Source organism: Vombatus ursinus, unplaced genomic scaffold (assembly GCF_900497805.2).
Source record: "Vombatus ursinus unplaced genomic scaffold, bare-nosed wombat genome assembly UNPS02014812.1, whole genome shotgun sequence".
NCBI classification, from domain to species: Eukaryota; Metazoa; Chordata; class Mammalia; order Diprotodontia; family Vombatidae; genus Vombatus; species Vombatus ursinus.
The window spans coordinates 3,063,887-3,070,489 of NW_020954590.1; positions in this window are offsets into that span (position 1 = coordinate 3,063,887).

Sequence of the window (6,603 nt, forward strand, 5' to 3'; positions counted from 1 at the left end):
TCCTATGATATTGTGATTTCTCTTGACATCAAGATTTCTTTGCAGGGCTCCATTCCCTAGCTGGAGTTCTTGACAGTAAACTTGAACATCAGAAGCTCTTCCCTGAGCTTTTCTGAGCTGAGGCTATAGATAGGTCTTGAATTGGTTTCTTGGCAACAAAGTATTTTAGTTGTGATTCTCCATGTTTTCTCTATAATCCAAAACCCAAAGCACAAGTGAATAGGTTATGGCTTTTTCTCAAACATCAGAATGAACCTTTGGTAACATTCTTGATAATATTGCACATGTGTACTAGAAATACCATGTGCTGGCCTCGCTGAGACCTCTGCTCTGGCCTCAGAATCTCCAGCATGTTATAATTAAAATGGTGACTACAGATATCCTTGAGGAATATCATAGCAAGGTTTTAGGTTGCTTGGTTCCTGATGAACTTAATATTTCATTGAGAAGTTTGCTGTCAAAATCTCAGCCTTTGCCAGAATGGATAGATCTTGATAGGTAAGCCATACACCAAGAAATACTTCTCTCATAATATTGGATGGTGAAGCCTTTTGGTTTGGGGTTGAATATGCCTGTACATACCGAGGGAAATGCCCTGTCACCACCAGGATATTGCTTCTGTTCTTCCTGTTTCCTTCCAAAGATAAAAGGCATATATGCATAACCTCAGGGGGCTTCTGGTATCTATACCCTCCAGAAAAGCAGTATAAGTCAGTACGGTATTCTTTTGAAAACAATGAACATATGTCTCACATTTTTTGCATATATCTGCTTCCATCTTGGACCAATAGAATTCACTTCATACGACCTTCACAATTTTCCTTTTGTACAAATATCCAAAATCACCACGTACTGCTTTCATGGTCATGGAGCAATATAACTTGAGAGGTGCCAAGTGCTAACAACCATATCTTATTTTGGATCAGTTATAGTCCAGCACAATAATTCATTTTACAGCTCCAACTTCTGCCACTCTCTTAATAGTTGAGTGCAATAAGTGTTGACACATCAAAGATGTTTGCTGGATCCTGGCATACTGAGGGCCATGGTGTCTGATTTCCTGCTGATACCTGTGAGCTTCAAACTCACTCAAGTATAATCCAAATATGGGCCCTCACAATCCATACAGACTAAATTCCTGCATAGGTTATAGATGTAGTTGTTCCAAAATGACTAGAACATAATTGTCAGTAGAGAACCACTATCCAACAGAGCAGAACACTATTTTTCTTTTGGAAAGCATGGATTTAACAGTCATCAACAAATATGTTCAAATAAACAAACAAACAAAAAGATTGTATATAGGACTATGCACTTCCATTACAGTCTATTTTCAAAAGAAGTGCTTATTAGATTTCAGAAGTGAGTGGCATAATTATTTAGTTTGTTTCCAAGTCCCCCATCTGAACTTTTTGTTTTCTCTTACATGTGTACTTTTGATGTATTGATGTTCAACAGTTTGTTCCTTCAATCCCCCTTTTGTTGTTTGCATGGGGGAACTATAAAATGAAATAATAAAACAGGAAAGGTTTCAAAAGTAGGAATTAGGTTCTTTGGTGGTTGGGTTGCTTAACATTTTTATCAATGATTTGGATAAAGACATCAAATTTGTCGATGACACAAAGCTGGGAGGGATGGGTGACACTTTCAATGACACAGTCAAACTCATATCTATTCCCTGAAATTTCCTTGGAATTCAGCAAATTTGTAGCAAAGTACATCTTGGACTCTTTGGCTACGCTCTGCTTAAACCTCTGAGTGTCCTGCCTCAGTTTCGGACCCTCTGTGTCCTTCTGAAAGGAACAGCTCTAAATACTAACATGAAATCTAGCTAGGACCACATGTGTTTCCATAAGGTCAGTCACTACTTGAGTCCCTATAACCCGTATTTAAAGGAGTCACTTATTGTTACCTCAACATACTCTGTAAAATTTTCTTCTACCTGCCAGGTGATTGTATCAGAGCACTTGAGACACTTTTCCTTCCACCCAATGGGTCCTCTGTAGTGGGGCTGTTGGACTGATAGATTGATTTCCATGAATAACTATTGATACATGATAACATGAAGGAAGAAATGGGCACCAAATTTCTGATAGATAAGAATTGTGTTTTCTTCTACCTGCCCAAAGGACATGCCCATTGTCTTCAGTCAATCTTTCTCAAGAAGGCTTTTAAAGTCTTCACCATCTACTAGGAGATAAATTAATTGCCTAAAAATAGGCAATTTAATAATAAATCTCCTTACAGCTCCATTAATACTTATCTCTTTGGGAATGCTGACTTCTTCAAACAATTTACACAAATGATATAGCTATCATTTTATCATCATCCCTTTTTACCATAGAAAACATCTAATATTTCCCTGGTGTTTTTGAAGACTGTGTCAAGTATTTTAAAACTTTCATCACACATAGTCACTAGTTTCCTCCAAACCAATCATAAGACCTACCATGGAGCACAAGTTTTCTAATAACTGATCACCTATGGCAATTCAAAAAATTAAATGTACAATTATAATCTTATGATATCACTTCAATAACATACAACAAAACTTCAGAAACACTTTGACACATAAGAGCATAACAGTTATTTTAAAGTCAAATGCTCTGGCTTATAAAAGTTACAGTACATTATGAAACATTGCTATCCAACTATGGGCTACGAAAACATACACATGCAAATATGAAAAGTCTTCAGGGGATACTTGCCATGCTACAGCATTAAAAATTAAAAACAAGCAAACAAAAAACCAGAAATCCTTCATGAATTCCCTAAAATTCATCATAACTACTGAGAGTTGAAACCTAGGACTAGTACAGAGATAATATATATGCACCTAGGCTTCATTGATGATTCCAAGCCATTAGGTTCAAATAAAACACATCCCAAGGTACTGAAAAAACTAGGAGATGTGATGACTAAGATCATATACTCATTAAATTTGCTAATGAGGTAAAAATAGGAGGGTTAGCTAACATGTTGGATAATAAAGTCAGGATCCAGAAAATTCTCAACAAAGTAGAACATTGGGTCAAATTGAATGGCATGAATTTAATAAGTACAAATGTCTCACACTTTGGTTTGAAAAATCAACTTCCCAAGAAACAAGATAGGAGAGGCATGGCTAAGCGACAGTAAAATGAGCCTATTGTTTGACATAGCCAAAAAAAACAAAAACAAAAATAACCTAATGTAAGCTTAGGCTACATTAATAGAGGCATAGATCCCAAAAAAAGGAAGCTGATGGATCCGCCTAGTCAGAACACATATAGAGTATCCTGTTCAATTCTAGGTGGCACATTGTTGAAAGGACATCAATAAGCTAAAAAGCATCCAGTGGAAAGTCTTAATACAATGCCATTATGAAGATCAGTTGAAGAAATCTAGGATGTTTAATCTGGAAAAAAGAAACCTTAGGAGGATGTGATGCAGCTGTTTTCAAGTATTTGAAAGTTGCCTTGTGGGAAACAGATTAGACTTATTCTGCTTCGCCTCAGAGGACAGGACTAAGAGAAAAGAGTGGAAGTTTTCAACAAACAGATTTATACTTTTTTGCTATTAGGAAATATTTGCTAGAAATGAGAGGAAAAGTGAAATGGATCATCTTGGGAGGTGGTGGTTTTGCCCTAAATAGAGATCTTTTTTAAAGACACAAGAGCAAGAGAGGATAGTACTGGATCACTGAACAGTGAATAGTCCATTTTGGCAGATAGCACAAAAGAGATTTATGTAAAATATGACAGAAAAAATAAGTTGGAGTTAGACTATGAAGGAACTCAAATGTCAGAATAAACACACTACAGTAGACTATAAGCTCCATGGGAGCTAAACTTTGCATTTCCCCCAGGACCTCATACATTATTCTGCCTGTTGAAGGTGCTTAGTAAAGCTTTGCTGAATTGAATTAATAAATGAGGAATTTGTATTTCTTCCTTTGAGCATTAGGGAGTCACTGAAATTCTTTGATATGGGGAGGTCATGAGCAGAGCTGTACATCAGGAAAATAGTTTTGGCAACCTTGCAAATGATGGATTGGAGAAAAGAGGAAAAGAATAAAAACAAAATAAGATGCTTCCATAATAGGGAAAGTGAGTAGTGAGGAATATCTGTTTAGGGATGATAGCAGTGGTAGTGGAAAGGAACAGACAGATATGAAAGATATTGCCAAAACAAAAGCAACAATTTCTAATTGATTTATTAGATGCGTGGGAAAGGAAGGGGAAAGAGTTTAAAAAAAAAAGAGTCTTCATAGTTTTGAACTCAACTGTGAACATGCCTAACAGAGTTAGGAAAGGTGGAAGATGGGCATATCTGAGGGGAAAAATTATTAATTCAGTTTAGGGCATATGAAGTTAAAGGTATTGATGAGTCTTCTGGATAGAGAAATTGCGATAATTGGCTTCATAGAAAGTATCATAAAGTTCTGTTTCTAACACTAAATGTTCTTTGATTAGTGTTATATAAAGATGTACTTTTTTTAGTTTAAAATAAACCAAAAACCCATGAAGCCTTAAAGTTAATTTTCCATTCTTCCATAACTTTCATTTTGCTATATTGCTTCATAATACTGCCTTATAATCCCTATAAAAATCATATTGAAAAGCCATTTCATAGATTAGAATTATTTTTTTTACCCCTCAAAGACTACACAATTGTTTATTTTCTAAATGTTTTGAAACCATCTGTTTGGTTCAAAAATTTGTTAGAAATAACCATATAATTATGGTTCTCATTACTACATATTTCAGCTACTCCTATCTTTATTTATACATTAAAAGTGGCTTACTTTATAATTCAACCTTGTTGAGAAACAAAAATGTGTAAATTGACATGCAGTAGTATTGCATCTTTCATTAAAGTAAAAGAGAAATGTCTAATGACTTCAGTTTTACTATACAGTATTTTTAAAAGCTATTTAGAAACTACCTGGAATGGAAGAATGGTTGTCAACAGGACCCCTAACCAGTTTCTCGGCTCTCAGGCTCTTATCCTTCTAGTCTTCCTTACCTAGTGCTTCCAGATCAATCTTCCTTTTTTTATGTGAGGCAATTGGGGTTAAGTGACTTGCCCAGAGTCACATAGCTAGTGAGTGTTATGTGTCTGAGGCTGGATTTGAACTCAAGTCTTCCTGACTCCAGGTCCAATACTCTATCCACTGCACCACCAAGGTGCCCCTAGATCAATCTTCCTAAATGATACCTATGACCACATCACTCTGGTCTTCAAAGAACTTCAATAGCTCCCCACTGATCATCAACTAAAATCCAGTCTTTTTTAATTTGGAACTCAAGGCCATTTATAATCTGCTTTTAAACCCACCTTTCTAGGCTTACTTCACAATGCTTTTATATCTTAGCCATATAACCTATGTTCCAGCAAAAGTGGACTATTTGAGGTTCCCACCTCTGTGTTTTTGCTCATTTAATTCATTTCCTGTAGTTGAAATTCTCACCTCTTGAAATCCTTTGCATTTTTAAGACCCAGATTAAATGATACCTCTTATAAGAATCTTTTCCTAATTTTACTTACTGAAAGTAAGTTAATTAATTAAATAAGTTATTAATTTATCTGTATATTTTCTAACTATATCTATCAAGCATCACAACCATCATGATCATCATAAGAAAATTCAATTGAGCATTGTTTTAATATTTTCATTTCTCGTGATTGCCTAAAATAAGGCGTCAAAGAACTAGAGAAGGGAAACCATAGTCTTCATGGGGACAGGGCATCCATTGCATTTAAACCAAATGAAAAAAATTAGGCCTCATCAGTCTTGGAGTCATAAGGTCTGAGATCTAGAGCTAGAAGAAATCTCAAATGCTAGCTAAGCAAGCTTTTTCATTTTAAAGATGAGGAAAATTAGATCAGAGAGGTTCTAGGGAACCTTGCCCAATACAGCACAGATAGTAAGTAACTGAGGCAGCTTTTGAATCCAGGTTTTCTGACTTTAGAGTCAGTGTTCTTGGAACTGTACCATGAGAAGATGAAGATGTTATTAAGGTTTATAAAATAATGAAGGATTGGCTTGGATCAAAAAGAAAAAAGCTTTAGGTAAAATTAATGGATGATATAACCATAAAGGATTGGATTGATTAAAGAAAAATAGAATTCTTAGAGTATATCCTTAGAAAGTTGACTTCATTCTTCATCAAACAATATTTGTTACTGTGTACAACATTCTCCTTGTTCTGTTCACTTCACTTTGCAGCAGTTCATATAAGTATTTCCAGGTTTTTCTGAAATATGCCTGCTCATCATTTCTTAGAGCAAAATAATATCCCATTACAATCACATACCATAGCTTGTTTAGCCATTCCTCAATTGATGTGCATCCCTTTGATTTCCAATTCTTGGCTACCACAAAAAAAGAGATGCTATAGATATTTATAAACAAATAGGTCTTTTTCCTTTTTTTTTGGATATCTTTGAAATAGACCTGGCAGTGATATTGCTAGATCAAAGGGTGTGCACAGTTTTATAGCCCTTTGGGCATAGTTCCAAATTGCTCTCCAGAATGGTTGGATCAGTTCACAACTCTACCAAGTGTGTATTAGTGTCCTAGTTTTCCCATATCCTCTCCAACATCCAACATTTTCCTTT